This window comes from Otolemur garnettii, unplaced genomic scaffold (genome assembly GCF_000181295.1).
Source record: "Otolemur garnettii isolate 467f Iridium unplaced genomic scaffold, OtoGar3 scaffold00002, whole genome shotgun sequence".
Lineage (NCBI taxonomy): Eukaryota > Metazoa > Chordata > Mammalia > Primates > Galagidae > Otolemur > Otolemur garnettii.
Window position 1 is genome coordinate 18,393,110 of NW_003852397.1, and position 18,489 is coordinate 18,411,598.

The following is an 18,489-nucleotide window of genomic DNA, read 5'->3' on the forward strand; positions in this document are numbered from 1 at the left end:
CCTTCTAAATAGTATCTGATCCCTTAGCACTTTAATTTCTTTGAACTTACCACTTCCTCATTCCTCAAGATCTTCCTTGCGGCCTTACCTTATTTCTCACCAATCTTACACGGAAATGGACCTAATTAAATTGCTCTCTTATTTTCTGTTTTCATTGTTTCCTGCTGTATTAGTTTCCCAGCACTACTTTTAAACTCTTGGGCAAAGAAAAAACAATGGAAATGCATCTTTTATAGTTCTGGAGGCTAGAAGTTCAAAATTAAGGTATTGGTTAGACCCTCTGAGTCCCTCCCCCCACCTCCTCACAAAGGCTCTTGGGAAGAATCCTCCCTTCCCTCATCCTAAATCCTGGGAGATGCCAGCAATCCTTGGCATTTCCTGGCTTATAGTTGCAGCACTAAATTAATTTCTGCTTTTATGTTCAGTTTGCAGGCTTCCTTCTGTGTCTATCTACATGTTTTCTAATTTCCATCTTCTTATGAGGACTGAAGTAATAGATACCGTCTCACTCTAATCTAATATGACCTTACATTGATCACATCTGGGTAAAGACCCTATTTTAGAATAAGATCCCGTTCATAGGTTCTGGGTTAGGGCTTCAGCATGGGTTTTGATGGAACACAACCCAATCCGCTGTTATCTGACAAAACACCAGCCTGCTATAGGCCCCCAGCTGAGAAGCCATCAACCCTGGAGGAAGAGGCCCTTTCTGTGGCAGATCTTGCTTCCAATGTTGATCAGAGGACTGAAAAAGGGGAGTGCCCAGCACTGGCCAGCAACACTCCTATAGACCCAGGGAACACCTGGTTCACAAATTCTTTTCCCCTACTTAAACATCCTGCACCATAGAGGTCAGCTGCTGTTGATTAATTTATAGTGACTGTAGGAACAAACCAGACAACTTCACCTTTCTACCCCTCACCAGCACGTACCCACACTTATTTTTTCTTTATATTCCCAAGGATGATCAGTCCCTGCCTGTGTTTAATCCTTCCATTTTTGATACTCAAGGCCTTTGTTCTTGTAAGGACTGCTTCTATCTGCGAGCTCATCCATTTTCTCCTTTGTTGATGCTTCACAGCATCTCAAGCCTTTCACTCTATCACCACGGACAACTAACTCCACCTGTCAGTCTGTATGCCGTTCCCAGAGACCTCACCTCCCTGGGCTCCAGGCTGCCTCCAGATGGCTGCTGCGCTCAGCCTCACCACTTCCTTCTCATCTCTCCTATTAAAACTTGTTTTATTGTGAAGCGTGCAGTATAAAGGAAAGGTCTATACCATTTGTGCACATTTTAATGAGTGGCAATAAAGAATGCTCACTCCTGTTACTCCCTGCAAACTTAAGAAACAGAGTGTCACAACGGCCTTTGAAACATCTATCTTATCCCATGGCCATCCCATGCCTCACCCTTAATCTCAGAGCTACTGTCGTCTTAAATTTTGCTTAATAATAACCTATATAGAGAAATATGATGAAGTCAGATCATTTTATTTAAGTGAAATTATACCATTTAATGAGATGAATTTATATAAATTGAACTGCATTATTTAATCCCTATGATTTGCTGAGATGTAACTATGTTGATATGTGCAGCTAAAGCTACTTAATTTTAACAGCTGCATAGTATTCCACCATGTAGTCTACAAATTACATACCGTTCTCCTGCCAATGGACAGTAGTAAGTCATGTCTAATTTTTTATTATAAATAACGTGGCTGAGAACATTGTTGTACATATCTGCTTGTGTACACGTGGAGGCCTTCTCTTAGAAATAAAATTGCTGGGCCATAGCATGTACTCATGTTTGACTTTCCCAGGTAAATCCCACATTTTTGCTCCCCCAAATTTTACATTCACATTAGCAGTATAGGTGAGAGCCCTCCCATCATCACTATCATCAGAATAATCACATTTCCCCCATTTTTTATCAGTTTGCTTTCGTACAACAGTGTATTATTGTACTTTTGAGTAAAACTTCCTTATTGCTTAGAGGTTGAATGTCTTTTGATATGTATATAGGCCATTTATATTTTCTTGTCTTAAATACTTGCATTATATCTTCTGCCTACTTTTTCTTTCCATTTTTCTGTTGTCCTCCTGTTTTATTTTTTGCTGCTAATTTCTTGTTAATTTTATGTGTTACAGATATATTACCTAAATCTGTCCATTCATCTTTACCTCCCTTTATGGCAGCTATTGCAAAACTGAATTTCACATTTCAAATTTATGGCTTGAATTTTGCACATTTTGTTTTTCTAATTCTCTCTTGCTTCAAAAGACCATCCATATAAGTTGGTTTTCTTATGCCTTTTTCAAAAATAATGCCTTATTTTTCCTTTACTATTTACATCTTTGACCCAACTAGAAGTAATATTTTGAAATTGTACAAAGTGAGGAGAAAAAATTTTTTTCTAATGAATACTAACAATAACAGCAACATTTTAAAATAGTCTGTTCATTCCCTGACTCTTTTAAAATGCTGGTCTTTTTTCTGTCATAGTTTTGCTCAAGTGAGATATATTTTAGGTCACTTTATTTTTCTTTCCTATTGGATAATTTGGTTATCCAATACCATATTACCCTTTATAAGAAAATATCAACAGACTGCTTTATTACCAGTACTCAATATATATGGTAGTTGTCTCAACTGCCACGTTTTGGAGTGCTATTTTACTAATTGTTTTACTTTCCTAATACTGAAATTTATTCCTGATTTCTTGTGTGAAATCCTCTCTCTTTCTCTCCTGCCTGCCTCCTCATGTCTTAAATGAACTTAGATTTCACTGATGCTAGTACCCGTCTATCAGCACACAACTCTTTAGCCACTTTAGGTGAACATTCTTTGACTCTGAACCATGACATTTTTCAATTTGGGGCTGACACTGAGGACACCAACCTGGGCTTTACACATAGTCTTAAACAAGAATATCTTGCCTTGCCACCTAAGTCAGCCCCAGGTCACTCCCATCCTTGCTTTCCTGGTTTTTAAACCTCCTAAAATAATCACTCTGGCGCTATTCTGGGAATATACTTTGATGGCAGCCTGCGTGATGTGTTTAGTGATCATATAATTTATTATCCAAAAACAATCAAGTGAAAAGAGGTGCCAGTCATAATTATTCTAGGACAATATAATAGCCATGCCTGTCCTAAGATCATAGATCAACTAAGATCACATCTGTTGTGCAGTATATGGTCTAGATACACCCCATGTTATACTAGGCATGATGGCCCAAACCCACAGACCTTTCCTCCAGTGATTTTCCTGTCAAAGTACATAAATTGAGTCCAAAAATGATGTCATTTTATTAATATAAATTGTTGCCAATTTTTTAAATGTTGTAAAACTAAATAAATTCAATGGGGCTTTACTTTTATGGTCTACATTCTGGCTTCACCCATACGGTCCTGACACATATTAGTAACTTATGATATGTATGTAACTTGCACACTGAGATGGTGATATGCAGTTAAGGCCATGGACACAGTCACTCTTGCTGGCTTGAGCGTACCACCACATTTGCGAAGAGAAGGGAGCAAAGGGTGAAAATTCCTGGCTACTGCCAATTCATGTAAATTTAATTCACAATTAAAATAACTAGACTTTTATCCTGACCTGGACTTTGAAGACTCTTTTGCTCAAAATTTAAGCTGACCACCGCTTATTTGAATGCATATACAGTGACACTGCTACCCAAGGTCCTCAGAAACTTTGACCATGACATAGTCCTTGATAAAAAGGAGGTGATGTGGTCAGATCCATTTGGTAAATGACGTTGACCACATTCCTTCTAGAAGATTCACCATGCACAGTGTTAAACATCTGAAATGCCCTATAATCTGGAATATATTCATTTGGTCCTGTTCCTACTTAGAAATGACTGCTCACATTGTCAACCTCTATGTTGTTATCCAGTGTATGAAGGGGCAATGCGGGGACTGGAGGGAGGGGAAATGGGTGTGTTGAGTCAGTTTTGCCCACACTGTTATAGAGAAAGGAATCTGTGTTGATGTGAAAAACTGGCATCCAAGTTGGCTGCAAGACACTCCACACACACCTAACTCTCAATGTGGAGGCATTAAGAACCCTCCTTATCACTGCACCATTAACCTGAAAGGTTTTCTCTCTCTTCAAGCTCATAGTCTCACAAAAACCTCCACTTTGAATTAGTACAGTTTCCTGGCTTGTCTGTGCCCTGCAGTATTTTACAACAGTGATTGTGATTATTTTCCCTGGACCTCTATTAAACAATTTTATACCATGCACTCAACCCACCTTCTATTTATTTCCTTTAATCCATTGTGGATAAGTCCTTGGACTTATTCTAATCCTTTCAATCTCATACTTATCCTTTTAATAGTATGGAATTATATCACATAAATACACAATTTATATTAAGTCAGTTATGTATCTCACTCTGTCATTTGCTCTCAAAACTTAAGATAATGTAAAATCTGTCCCAAATGTGAGGGTCATGTACACAAAACTATGTGTACCACACTATATGCAGAATTGAAAGGCTTTTCAAAAATATTTAGAATAATATGTAATTTTCACTGTAGGCATTAACCTTGTAAGTAGTCACCACCACATATAGGAGTTGTGTCAATATTCTTCTGTTACATGGTTTCAATACCAAAAAATATTCTTGGGGAAATGGCTGGTGACATAGTTATCAGAAGAATTAAGCATTCTGTGAATTACCTCCAATTAAAATTTTTGTTAAAGGATAATGTCCATGTTAAGCACAAATCTTTAAACCATTTAAGAAGTTGAATATTAACGCTTTAAAAATTTTTATATTAGGTCTAAGAAAATTTGGCAACCCTAATTGGCTAATGTCCTGCCAGAGCTGTTGATCTCTTTAAACCCTGATTGAATAGTTTGTTTCATAGAAAGCAAAACGCGCAGATTTTTTCTCAATTGCAAATTAACATTTTGATCTGTATGTCACATTTTTTCCTGGAAGAAAATGTTCCTTTTCAGAATAATCTTCAATCTAAAGTTATCTACCAGTGCTACAAAATTATTAGTTTTGTTTTATATATTTTCTTGACTATGCATTTCTTTCTTTTCTTTCTTTCTTTTTTTTTTTTTTGTAGAGACAGTATCTCACTTTATCACCCTCAGTAGATTGCCATGGTGTCACACAGCTCACAGCAACCTCCAATTCCTGTGCTTAATTCTCTTGCCTCAGCCTTCTGAGTAGCTGGGAATATAGACGCCCACCACAACACCCGGCTATTTTTTGTTGCAGTTTGGCTAGAGCCGGGTTTGAACCCACCACCCTTGGTATATAGGGCCGGTGCCCTACCCACTGAGCCACAGGTGCCACCCTTGACTATGCATTTCTACAGACTAAGTATTAGCACACTAAAGACTCCATAAGACAGCATTCCAATTGGCTTTATATTCAGCAAAAATTTTTCATGAAAACATGAGGCATTTTAAATTCATGCCAAGCATCTCTTGTAAAGTCCTCAGTTCATATAAATGTCATTTCATATAAATTTATGTTAAAAAGAAAAACCTACGTTAAAAATAGATGTTAAAAAGAAAAAGAAAACAAAAAAACGTGCCCACCAAGCTACTCGATATATGTTTTAATTACTCTCTGGTATATTCACCAACCATATACTCTGTCTCAACAACTTGGCACTAAATAAAATACACATTGGTGTATTAGCGCCATTATCATTGATTATGCACCTCTCACCCCTCAGAAATATCCATAAGCACCTTTATACTGTTCAGATAACTGAGGTTTGGCTATAAAGCCCATGTATAAAGCTTAGAAAAGTTAAACATATTTTTTCCTAAAATAATATGCTTCCCATCATTCTTAAAATAATTTTTATTGATAATCCTCTGTGAGACACTTCATCAAAATTAGAAATACCAACAAAGAAATCAGCATTCTTCCCTATGAATATTGTCAGAGCTATTACTGATGCAAATGCCCTGGTATGTTCTCAGTAAATATTTCATAATCTGAGGATAGATATATATAGCATAAAAGGAAATTATGACATTATAAGAGCAGTAGCTAATGAAGTTCTGGTGGACTCATTTCAGTAAAGACATGATATCTGTGGTAGATACATTATGTGCCTGCTGGTTGGATCAAGTGAGTGATCATGAGGATAATTATGTCTGCTGTGTTTAAGAAAATGAAGAGATCTGTTACCACTCCGCATTACTGAAAGCAAAAGTACAAGCAGTTCAAAAGGGGCTATCATCTAGACAAATTAATATTTACAAATGAAAGCGCTATAGATAAATTTTAATAAGAACAAGTTCACAGCCAAGATAGCGGTGAGTAATTTTGCATATTATTTCAACACAGTAAATAATCACATAAGGGACTGGTAAGCCAGCCTGGAACATTAGCAACAGCCTCGTCTACAGCAGAAAACGCAAACGAGTAGCCGCTAAACTACGCTCTTCTTTTAAAGTTTGTTCAACATACTTGCTTTGACTCGTTTGTCAGTTGGAGCTGTTAATGGCAAGAAATGATAGGATCTACATTAATTACAAGGCTACTTATCTTTCTAAAATAATTGTCAAGTTAGTTTAGCTATGTAAAAAAAACTTTATGTATGATCTTGGATGCTAAAGGAAAAATAGATCAGAGATGGATTAAATAACAACATTCTGCCATTTTTCTTGATATCTTCTAAATGAATATTTTCCATGAAACACAGACATTTTTTGTTTAGTATCAACAAAAAAATGAACACCAAATCCCAATTCCTGACTCATTCACTGTATTTTTCATTTTGAATCATCTAAGGAATTGGTTTTATATACAGGCAAGTACATTTTCCTAGAAGTCCATGAAATGGTATGAAAAGAATGAATCTACTAGATAAGTTATTCAATGATTTCAATTTTAAAAATGAAGCTAATTACTGCTAGTTGTTGCACTGTAACCACTCCCTAAAATGAACAGATAATAATTCAAGTAACTTAAATTACTATATTTTGTCAGGTTTAATAGTAGGCAATAATATTTAGCTATTAAAATTCTTAATACTGGTTACATCAGTACCAATAGGAGTTCTGTGTGTCTCTGTGCTTCTATGATGTATGCTCTATTTTAGCTTCCTGCGTTTATATGTAAGTGAGAATATGTGTTTGTCATACTTGTGGGGCTGCACCCCTAAACAAGTGGATTGCCGTCTGTAACAGAGACAAAAATCTCCCTTCCCAAAGGCTGAGCAGCATGACTGTTAATGTGAAATAGTGAAATGAGAGATTATCCCATCTTTCACCTAATAAAGTATTATCAAGTGTCCGCTGAGTGCTGGCTGTATAATAGGCACTCTGGGGATAAAGAGGTAAAAAATAGTCTCTACTGTCTAATTTATTTAAACTATTTAAAGGTAGAAAAAGAAAGATAATAATAGCGTAGTACACTATGCACTATTAATAGTAGCATATAAAATGTATTATAAAGGTAAGAAAACTCGGTGGAGAAACATATAAACAGATTGGGGTTGTCTCATGAAGCATTACAAACTTGGAAAAAGAAAATGAAAGGTGCCTTGAAATTTGTGTTTTACTGTGATTTACAACAAGCTGGGACCACAATTGATCTATTTGCATGGTTACTGACATAATATCAAAAAGGACTAAAGGACCTAAACTAAGACTGATCGCCTGTACACACACACACACACACACACACACACACTCTCGCACACACATACGCGAAACCTCAGTGAAGCTCTCAGAGTAGGAGTCAGCCAGCCAAAATCAACAGGTGATGTTTTCAAAAGAGATCAACAGAAATTTCAGAAACTTACATTTGAAAGGATTAATTGGGCAGGTTAAATACTAGAAAACTTCAAGGGAACTACTTGGTATCCACACCAACTGCATTTGTACTTTTAGTTTTTGTTTGGCTGGTTGTTTGACTACTTTATTTTTCTTTTTTTTTTTTTTTGAGACAGGGCCTCAAGCTATCCCCCTGGGCAGAGTGCCGTGGCATTACAGCTCACAGCAACCTCCAACTCCTGGGCTCAAGCGAGTCTCCTGCCTCTGCCTCCCAAGTAGCTGGGACCACAGGCGCCCGCCACAACGCCCAGCTATACTTTATTTTTCTTGTCAGAAAAGATAAATATATAGAGAGCAAAACCTACCTCTAACTGCAACTCCCCAGAAAGAGCACAAAATAAATGTTTCTAAGTGACATTATGAATAGGGGGACTATATGCAGCGGAATTGAATATTCCTTATTTTAAAAGCAAAGCAATAAAAATGCAGTTAAAGAAAATGCTTTGCTCTTACTTTGTTTTGTTTATACACTAAGCTGTGAAATAGTGCTTTCCCGGCCCTGGGGATGAATCCACAGGGGCTCTCGGGAAGCTGCAGATTCTGACGCAGGAGGTCTACAGTTCAGCAGCCTCTTGGGTGAGCCTGATGCTGTCATTCACAGAACACACGTTGCGTACCAAGGGCATAACATATTTGGCTTTCATTTTCTAAAACTGCGTAGATGTTAAGTCTATGTCAAGAGTTGAAAAAAGACAGAAGTGAGGGAATGATCTGCCGTTCACTGCCATTGCCTGCCTGCCTGCCTGTCTGAGGCTGCAGCATCAGTAAACGTTACACATCAGGTACAAAGAGCCTTACCAGACGTGCTTACCTGGATGTTCCTTCTTTGGTGACTTTGCTGTATGAAAGAAGGAAAGAAAAGCACCAGCGGTCCATGTCATTCAATGGCAATTCACTGTTCAATCACAAATTAAATAATATTATGGAATTAAGTGGATAGAAGAACTTAAAAAGTTACCTGGTTCCACGTGTTTTTCTTTCTTTTCCGGTTCTGAAACATATTATTATTGTTATTGTCATTATTATTCCAACTTCATGAGTCACCACTTATTTGTTTTAACATAAAGAAACATGCGTGTGCTGATCCCAGTGGTAGCAACGGAGAACAGCTGCCATGAACGGTGCTAGTGCATAGTTAGAATAATTCTTTCCTGCCATTTCTCTTAAGAGTGAGGTCTCTCATAGAGCCTCATCAACACATTCAAAATATTAGAGGAATTTAGATCTCTCAAGATCAGAAAAGTAAAATACAGTCTGCAAAGGATGGAAAAGATTTTAATTTGTTGTCCCATTACATCAACATGCAATTAACATGTAATAAAATGATAAGGACAAAGAATAAGTATGTATTGCAGCTGTTTTAAAAATACATTCTCAGAAAGATAGAGATGAACAAACTTCATACGTATATCTCTTCTAAGGATCATCTTCTCATATCAAAGAGCTATTTATTCAGTTAAGACAAAGGCTTTAATGAAGCGTATTTAAGACCCTAAAATAGGCTAAGAAGTTTCAGGGAAAACAAAACCCACTTGCCTTGTTTATGGGACAAAAGCTCCTCGTGGAGTCCTCTTAATATAGCATTTCTTCTGAAGAACCCACTTTTGTCAATATTACATGAGACAAAGCTGTTCTCAAGATGAAGCTGACATTTACATTATAATAAGTGCTAATTTTATGTGAAGTACAAGCATTAATTTTATATGAAGAGCTATCATCTGCATTTCTATTCTTATTTATTTTGCCTTGACAACCTTGTCAAATTAATTTAAAAGAAGATTTCTTGAGAAATGCTTTAACGTAGACACATTATTATCTGGTATTTTAGGGGGAAAGAATGGAGAGAGTACTTAAAGATTTATTTAATGAACAGCTTTTGAAGACTAGAGGATGTTCATGTTGAAAAGTTCTACTAACAGCATTTGGAAACAGAATGGAATAGAGTCTCCCCTGGTCATCACTTCAATCTCAAAGCTATAATGGTACAGCTTTGTTATCAGGCTTATAGTTACATGAGCATAATGAATAACTTAGCCACTTCTGAGCTAATGCTCAGGCAGCAAAACAAATAAAATAAAAGGTTAACCCAGTGTTGAAGGTCAAAAGGAAGAAGCTTTGGTGACTCCGCTAAAATGAAAAGTAGTAAGAACATCATGAAACGTCTGGCCAACAAAGAGCAATTAAGTGCATTGATTAATCAATTGCTGAACTGAAGCTCCAATTATAAAACAACTTTTAGAATTTGTAAAGTAATGACAAAAAAATGTACGGGAAGCAGATTTGGTTATGCATCAAAATCAAATGCCAACTATATGTAAGATTCAAAATTAAAATAGAGGCAGATCCATCTTCACAAAAAGCTATCATCTAATCAGAAAAATAGTGGTGGTAATTTGGAAAACTATGCAAGAGAAGGTGCGTGTTTTTCTTTTTTTTTTTTTTTTTTTTTTTGCAGTTTTTGGCCAGGGCTGGGTTTGAACCTGCCACCTCCGGCATATGGAGCTACAGGCACCTCCTGGCTCGGATTTTAATATAACATAATAAAAGTTTCACTATTTGGGGTGAAAGGAGTTGTTCTGGGTGTCATTATTAAATTACCTTAATAAATATAATTTAATTTGCCCTATAATTCTACAGAGACTGCCAAGTCATGCCCATGATTGATTTTTTTAGGTTTTTTTTAAACTTTTATAGCTGACATGATTTTGCAAAATATACAGGAAGTTCCCATGTACTCTTCATCTTGCTTGATGATACACTTTTAATGTGCGAAAAGAACAACCTTTTAAGATGTGACGACTGAAAAAGTAGAAACAAAATAATATATAGGACTGGGGTGTATGACTGGATGAAGCAATCTCGAAGAAAAAAAAAGTCCTAATCAAACAAATTGAAAGATACAATAATAACAATAACAAAAGCAAATCTAGATTATGCACTAGAACAAATAAGTTAATTTCAAAAGAACTAATAACTGTTCTAAAGAAAACTATTTCTTCTTTCTGTTACTGCCCAAGTCATACTCCACAGACCTTCTCACCAAGAGCAGCGGTTGAGTGGTGACTGAACGCCTGGGAAGGCGTGTTTATTTATTAAATGCATCAATGCCCGATGATTGCCAAGGGAACTGCAGGGAGGCTGCAGGAGCATTTAAATCATATAGACTGCCATAAAGTGAGGCCCTCACGGTGTTATTTACATATATATATAAGCAAATACTATTTTTCAAGTCTCCCCCTGTCCTCCATTTTCCTGCCAGGGCAATGGTTTATAGAGAGGTTTCTGCCTTCCCGTACAGTACTTATCAGCTACTGAGCACACAAATAAATCTCAGACTGAATGAACACACCCTTCTCTATCGGTGGATTGCTCCTCCTGGCTGAGTTGTGATATAATTTCATGAGCCTTTCCGCAGGGCATTTGAGAGCATCTTTATGACAGAATGCCTCAGGGTCCTGACTTTTTGCAGGGCCAAAATATACACATATGTTTTTAAAAATTTTTGTGCATTTTCAAACATTTTTCTATACCAGTTGGATCTTAAAACCTCTACATGCATGGAAATACGTTGATTTTTAATGATTCATATAGAATAGAGTTAGGTTTTTTTTAAATTTTTGTTTGTTAAATATTTCCTCTTTTCTTTAGAGGATAATGTATATTTGCAAAAGACACAATCTCAAGGCATTGAGTTTTACTGAATTATTAGCAAACAGGTTTAATGGTGTGTTAAAGTGACAGTGGATAAAATTTAAGGTACGGATCCCAAGCAACATTATTAGACATGGCCCAAGTGCCTGTACAGGGAAATCATGGCATGGACAAAAGGTCATACATCACGTGAACATGCCGAAATATTTATGGATTACAAGAAGAATGGTGCTAGGGAAGAGACTGTAAAACTGACCTGGTAAAGACTTCTGTTCAGTCTTCTCTGGGGACTGAGAAGTAACCAGATTATAAGGACTAAATTCACAAAAATATAAACCATTTCCGTTAATGGAATTTGCTTGTATTTTCCATTATGTGGATAGTGATATGAGATGATTGCATGAGTTTGAAAAAGGGCTCCAAGAATGACTGCTAGTTTTTCAGTCTCCTCTCACTCTCCAGTTTGTATACTTTATTCTTTAATTTGACAAAAAGCAACAGAGTTCTCATGCAGATTCAAACCTACAGATCTAAATACATCAGCAGGCCAAAAATAGTAGTGAAAAGAAAAAAAAAAAAAAGCCCATGCACACAAATACACTTTGCATGCGTTTCCTTACTTTTTCCCTTGGGTTGTTCTACTGAAAGAAATATAAATGGGAAGTCATTGCTTTTAAATCTTTTAAAAATAAAATTTACTACCCAACATTGATTAGACTGTAATTTTTCTAGCCTTCCTCCTCATTTTCTCCCATTAAATTTCACAGTGAACATTACTCTGAAGTATTGTTAATTATCATAGGCACTTCCACAGTTTGATTAAAAAACATTATTTGCCAATGAATTAACTTTGGATTCTACTGGTTAACCCTTTTAAATTATTTACACCTGGTAGTCTCCTTAAACACATATGAACACACAAACTCGTGCATATAAACCCATGTGAACAAGTCTACAGCCACATATATAGTTCCCAAGTGAGTTACAAATTGATTCAAGACTTAAAGGAATAATTCAGTTTCTAATTAATACTGTCTATCCAAAAATAATTGAATACATGCTTTCCAGTGAAGTAAATGTTTGACATCAAATATGCTTCAATTTCTTTCCAAGTAAATATTTCTTTAAAAACGATTACAAGGAAAGGTGACTATATGTAACATTTATTTTTATTATTGCTAAGTATTTCACTTAACAGCATTGTCAGAAAAGATCTGAGTCTCTCACTGTCTCTATTAATCTCAATATTTTTCACTCTCCTCTGTACCATATATAATTTTTTTCTTTGTAAATTCTTTAAGAAAGAATGCTATTTTTAGAGTTCATCAATAGAACACAGAAAAAGGAAATATTTCTCATACCTTCTGCAGACTTTTTTGTTTGCTTGGAATCTGAAAACACAAACATAAATTACTGATAAAACAAAGATGATAAATCCACAAATGATTAAGTCACAACAAATTTCCATAAGCCCCGAAACACTTCTCAACAAAATGGATTGATTGCATGATATACTTCTAAAATAGGAAGCTTAAAGAGGAACTTTTTTGCTTTTGTAAAAATGAGCATTAGAGTGAGGTAGGAATTAGAGGTAGGAATCCCTCTGAGGTATAAAATACTGAAAAAACATGAAAGAAAATAATCCACCTACAATTTGTATATGGATTTCATTATACCTATAATGATCTTTTGATAGAGACTCAAAGTCAGTAAACCTATGGTCCATTTCCACAGGGATGCATTAGAGTCCATGAAGTTAGCTTGATTTTTTTTTTTTTCATTTGTTCAATCTAAGCCAGTCCAGGTAAACTGCACTGCACTCTCTTTGAATAATCAATACACTTCCAATACGGACATTCAGGTACTTCACAACAGAGGCTTAGATTGAACAAATGGAAAAAAAAATCAAGCTAACTTCACAACAGAAGTACCTGAATATCTGCATTGGAAGTGTATTGATTATTACTTTTTCTTTGGAAAAGAGATAAGTTGATGTTGCCTCATGGGTTACTGATGAATGGATTATTATAATACACTTATAACTGCTATGTAGTGGTCAAAATACATCTATTTTTAGAAGATGAGTGTTCAGCCTAGATCTGAGAAGTTTATTTTTTTCCATCATTTAGGCCATGAAACTCTGTGTTCCTATCCCAAAAAGGTTTGGACCTCACTCAGTTTAGGATGGAAGCACTTCAATTTAATTTTTTTCTTAGAATATTTGATTTCTTGTATTTTTTGCCCTTTTACCTCTTTTGTAACTTAATTTTGAAATTCTTTACCATTAAATTAGAACCATAATAATGACTGTGAATGAACACTTGCCAAAGGTGATAAATGTTGTTCTGGATTATCTGGCTTAGACCCTTGAACCACAGACGAGCACTGGTAACGTGTGAGTCAATGGATTTGTGTACTTTACAGAGATGTGGAAGTATCATAACTTTACTTCCAGGAAGAAATAATGAACTTTAACTTTTGGAAGATAAAAATGTACTCATTGTCTATTCTCAAAAAGCAGTTAAATGGTCAAGAAGGTGGTTTTTTGAAACAATGATAACCAACAACAGTGATGGTGTGGTGAAAATAAGATCTCACTTTCATAGAAGCATAACTGAATGACATAACCCATTTTCCTAAAACATTTTAGGAAAAAAACCTTGGAAAAGAATCCAGAAAGTCATATAAAGGAGCATGCTTCTTGATATAGGAATTCTATTCCTAGAAATACAAAGAGGAAAGTGCAATATTGTCACAAAAATAAAGGTAGGAAGATGCTTTTTATGATACTGCTTCAGACCTCTAAATAATGGGAATATCAACTAACACCCTCTGAAAAACTGGGCAATTGTTGAAGAATTTGTGGTATAGCCACACAATAGAAAAGATGGAGCTGGAAATTATTATTCTTAGCGAAGTATCCCAAGAATGGAAGAGAAAGTATCCAATGTACTCAGCCCTATTATGAAACTAATTTATAGCTTTTATAGGAAAGTTATAACCCAATTTTAGCCCAGGAATATGGGGAGAGGGGAGAGGGAGGGGAGGGGAGGGGGGAGGGTGGGTGGAGGGAGGGTGATCGGTGGGATCACACCTATGGTTCATCCTATAAGGGTACATGTGAATCTCTCTAAATGTAGAATATAAATGTCTTAACACAATAACTAAGAAAAAGACATGAAGGCTATGTTAACCAGTTGGATGAAAGTATTTCAAATTGTATACAGAAACAGTACACTGTACCCCATGATAGTATTAATGTACACTGCTATGATTTAATAAAAATAAATAAATACACAGTCAATTAAATATTTTCCAAAATTCAGAAAATATTAACTAAATCACATAAATTGAAGAAAGCAAAGTAGAAACATGGCAAAAAATTACTTTCTGTGTGTATGTTAACATTTGTGTATATGTGAAGAAAGATTAGAGCAAAATATACCAACAGACTCCTCGTAGCTGTGTATAGGTTCAAAAATCGGAGAAGATTTTATTTCTCCCCTTTCTGAATCAATTTTTCTATCATTGGGATACATTTAATATACAAGGGAAGCAAAACAAACATTGATTTGAAAAATAATAGGTTCCTGAAACAAAACAATTATTTACCCAATAAACACTTATTAAATACTATTGTATGCAGCACAGCACAGTAAAAATAATTTTGGACTAAAATTTTTTTTAATTAAGCCGTATCCTGAAAACCAATCTAAAAAATCTTGCAATTTAGTTTCTCATGAGGAACTCTATCTAAGGAGGCTAAATGTGCTATCGGAAACGTACACCCTTTGCAAGCATTTTCTCATTTATTTTCTTCTTGAGTAATTATGCTGATTGGATAAGCAAGCAACTCAAATATATAGAAAAACATTATATGAAACAATTTCGCATAAGAGCATGATGAACAGCATCTTTGTTCTATGCCTAACTGTGTATTAATAATATGCAGCGTTCACTTCTATTTAAAACATAGATTCTTATAACACAACCGCTGAAAGTATGAGGTCAGTGTCCACTGTGAGTTATTAAATAGTCTGACTCTAGTGTACTGAAACAGTATTTCTGCCTGACCAAATAATCACATGAGCTATACTGAAAAATCTTTGGAGTCCCCAAAATAGCCAATAAATCTGGAAATCACAGGGGATTATGGAGAGCATATGGTGATTCAGGAATAAATGGAACATAAAACCTGGGACAGTAGTGGAATAGGGGATGGAACATGGCAAATTGGAATAAGATTATTTCCAATCTTTCTATCGTCAGGCCGGATGCTGGAAGGGGATGATGGTGGACAGCTCAGTACCGTGTGTATATCTATGGAATATCTACTATTTTTAATCTGCCTTTCTTCTCACTCACAATAAGAATAAATAATATATTTCATCATGTGTCAGTAGTAATGAAATGAAAGAATAAAACATAACATGAACTCCAGGGTCAGGTAAATTATGACACTAATTGAGATGAAATAAAATGTCCTGATATAGAAATATAAAAAATAACATGCCATGATCTTGCCAAGTATACATATTTTTTTTAACTTTTTGGCTGGGGCTATGTTTGAACCCACCACCTCTGGCATATGGGGCCAGTGCCCTACTCCTTTGAGCCACAGGCACTGCCCTTGCCAAGTATATCTTTAAAAAGTTCTATCTTCTCTAAGAACTGAGAGCTATCGTGAAATTTACTTAAAAAGTCATCATAAAGTTGTATCTTTTCTTTAGGAGTCAACAGTGCGAGTGAATTGTATTAGCAAAGGACGTGAGCAACAGAAAATATCCTGCTTGGTACTGAAAGAGCACATTGACCCGGAAGAGCTATGAGGGCTACACGGTAATAATGCTCATGCTATTAACCTGCATTGCCCTGTCAGCAATCTTTGCTGAAACAGCTTAAACATATTATGAAGGCTTTCTTGGTGAGTATACTTGCCTTAAGACCACCTGCCCAATATCTGAACAAAAGCCTTTTATTAAGAACATGGAGCCCCAGCACCTGTGATTTAAAAGCAGCGGTGTGTTCACAATCTGTTCAATCTGTCACTCACTCATCTTTACCAATATATCAGGTATGGTCTTTTGTGCTCATAAGCGATGCTAGAGGAAAATAAAATACCAATTCATACTGAAGGGGAAAAAATCAACTCTCTGGTAGTCTACTCTTGGTAATGAAGCACCTCCTCTTTTCTTGTGGAACCTGCCTGATTGATATCTTTATTCAGATAATAATACCAGACATTTTGCTGTGTTTGTCCGTGTGATTCTTCTTCAGATCTCAGTTCTGAAGCTGCACTAAAAACTAATTCTCACATGTATTCAACTCTACTTGATCTAGTTATAGTAAACGTAATCTCATCTGGCTAATTCTCAATAGAATTCTATTTTTCATAATACAACCCAGAATACCCAGAATTCCAGCCCCCAAGAATACATCAACACTAAGCTGCGTTTAGATGGTTGAGATCCACCTAGATCTGTTAGTAGAAATCTAAGCAGCAGCTAGTGATTATATATACCTAAGATGAATTGACTAATCCTTGATTATAATTTTTCAAACCTAAAAAGTTCACTAGAATATACCTAATGACAAGAATAATAATAAAATAATGATAATAAATCATTCCTTGTCTGGTGTGTTAGAAAACAAGTACTTATTCATATTTCTATGGCTATTATATTTATCCTAAGAGTCCCAGATATTACTGATTCATTCACAGAACATGTATTTGGTGAGCAATGTGCAAACTAAGGAAACATGTTAGGAGTTAATAATGCATTGGACGTGGTCCCTTTAATCAAAAAGCTTGTGCCAATTAGAGTAAAAGGAAAATAAATAAAAGAAACATAGTAGCAATAAATAAGTAATAGTAGAGAGATACAGATGGGAGATTATACCTGAGATAAAGGGTTTTTGTTGTTGCTGTTGTTGTTATTCTACTATGTGAGATAGATTTTCTGTTGCCCAGGCTACACAGCCGTGGCATCAGCCTAGCTAGCTCACAGTAACCCTTAAACTACTGGGTTCAAGGGATCCTCCTGCCTCAGCCTCACACGTAGTATATTCTACAGGTGCCCACCATACATCCAGATAATTTTTTCTAGTTTTAGAGGTCTCACTCTTGCTCAGGCTGGTCTCAAATTCCTGAGGTCAATGGAATGCAATCCCAGAGTGCTGGGATTACAGGTGTGAGCCACTGTGCTCTGCTGAGAGAAAGTATTTTTAATTGGTAAGATCAGACAGATTTTTCAGAGAAAGGAGAATTCATCTCAAGCTATAAAAAATAAATTATTCATAGAAGGATAAGAAAAAGGAAAGCTCTGTTAGGATAACATCAAGAACAAAGGGAAGGTGGTACATGATGTGTGTAAAATAGAGGGCAGCTTTGTACATGTAAAGGAAGAAAGTAGCCGGCAGTGTAGGGCAGGAGCTCCACCAGCGTGCCCCAATATCCCTGCACATGCCCTCACAGGCCAGGCCACTCTGGCAAAAGTTTGAACTTTAGTTAATTTGAGTGTTTGCAGGATGCCTTGTGATGCTCCCAGACCTTAGAGGGAAGCCCTGTGAGGAGTCGCTCCCAGATGTTTCCCTATCTCTCTTAGTAGGCTGACAAGAGACTTTCACTGGACCACTGTCTGTCACTAGTTAAAAAAATAAACTCATGATGGATTAAACCCCTAAATTTAAGGCCTGAACTCATAAAAATTCTGGATGAAAACCTACGGGAAAACTCTTCTGGAAATTGGCCTAGACAAAGAACTTAAAGACTAAAAATTCCAAAAGCAAATACAGTAACTAAAATAAATAAATGCGACTTAATTTAACTAAAGACTTTCTGCACAGCAAAGAAAATTATCACCAGAATATATAGTCTAGAGAATGGGAGGAAATATTTGCAAACTATACATCTGACAAAGGACTGATATACAGAATCTACAGAGGATGCGATGAAATCAGCAAGGAAAAAAAAAGTAACCCCATCCAAAAGTGGG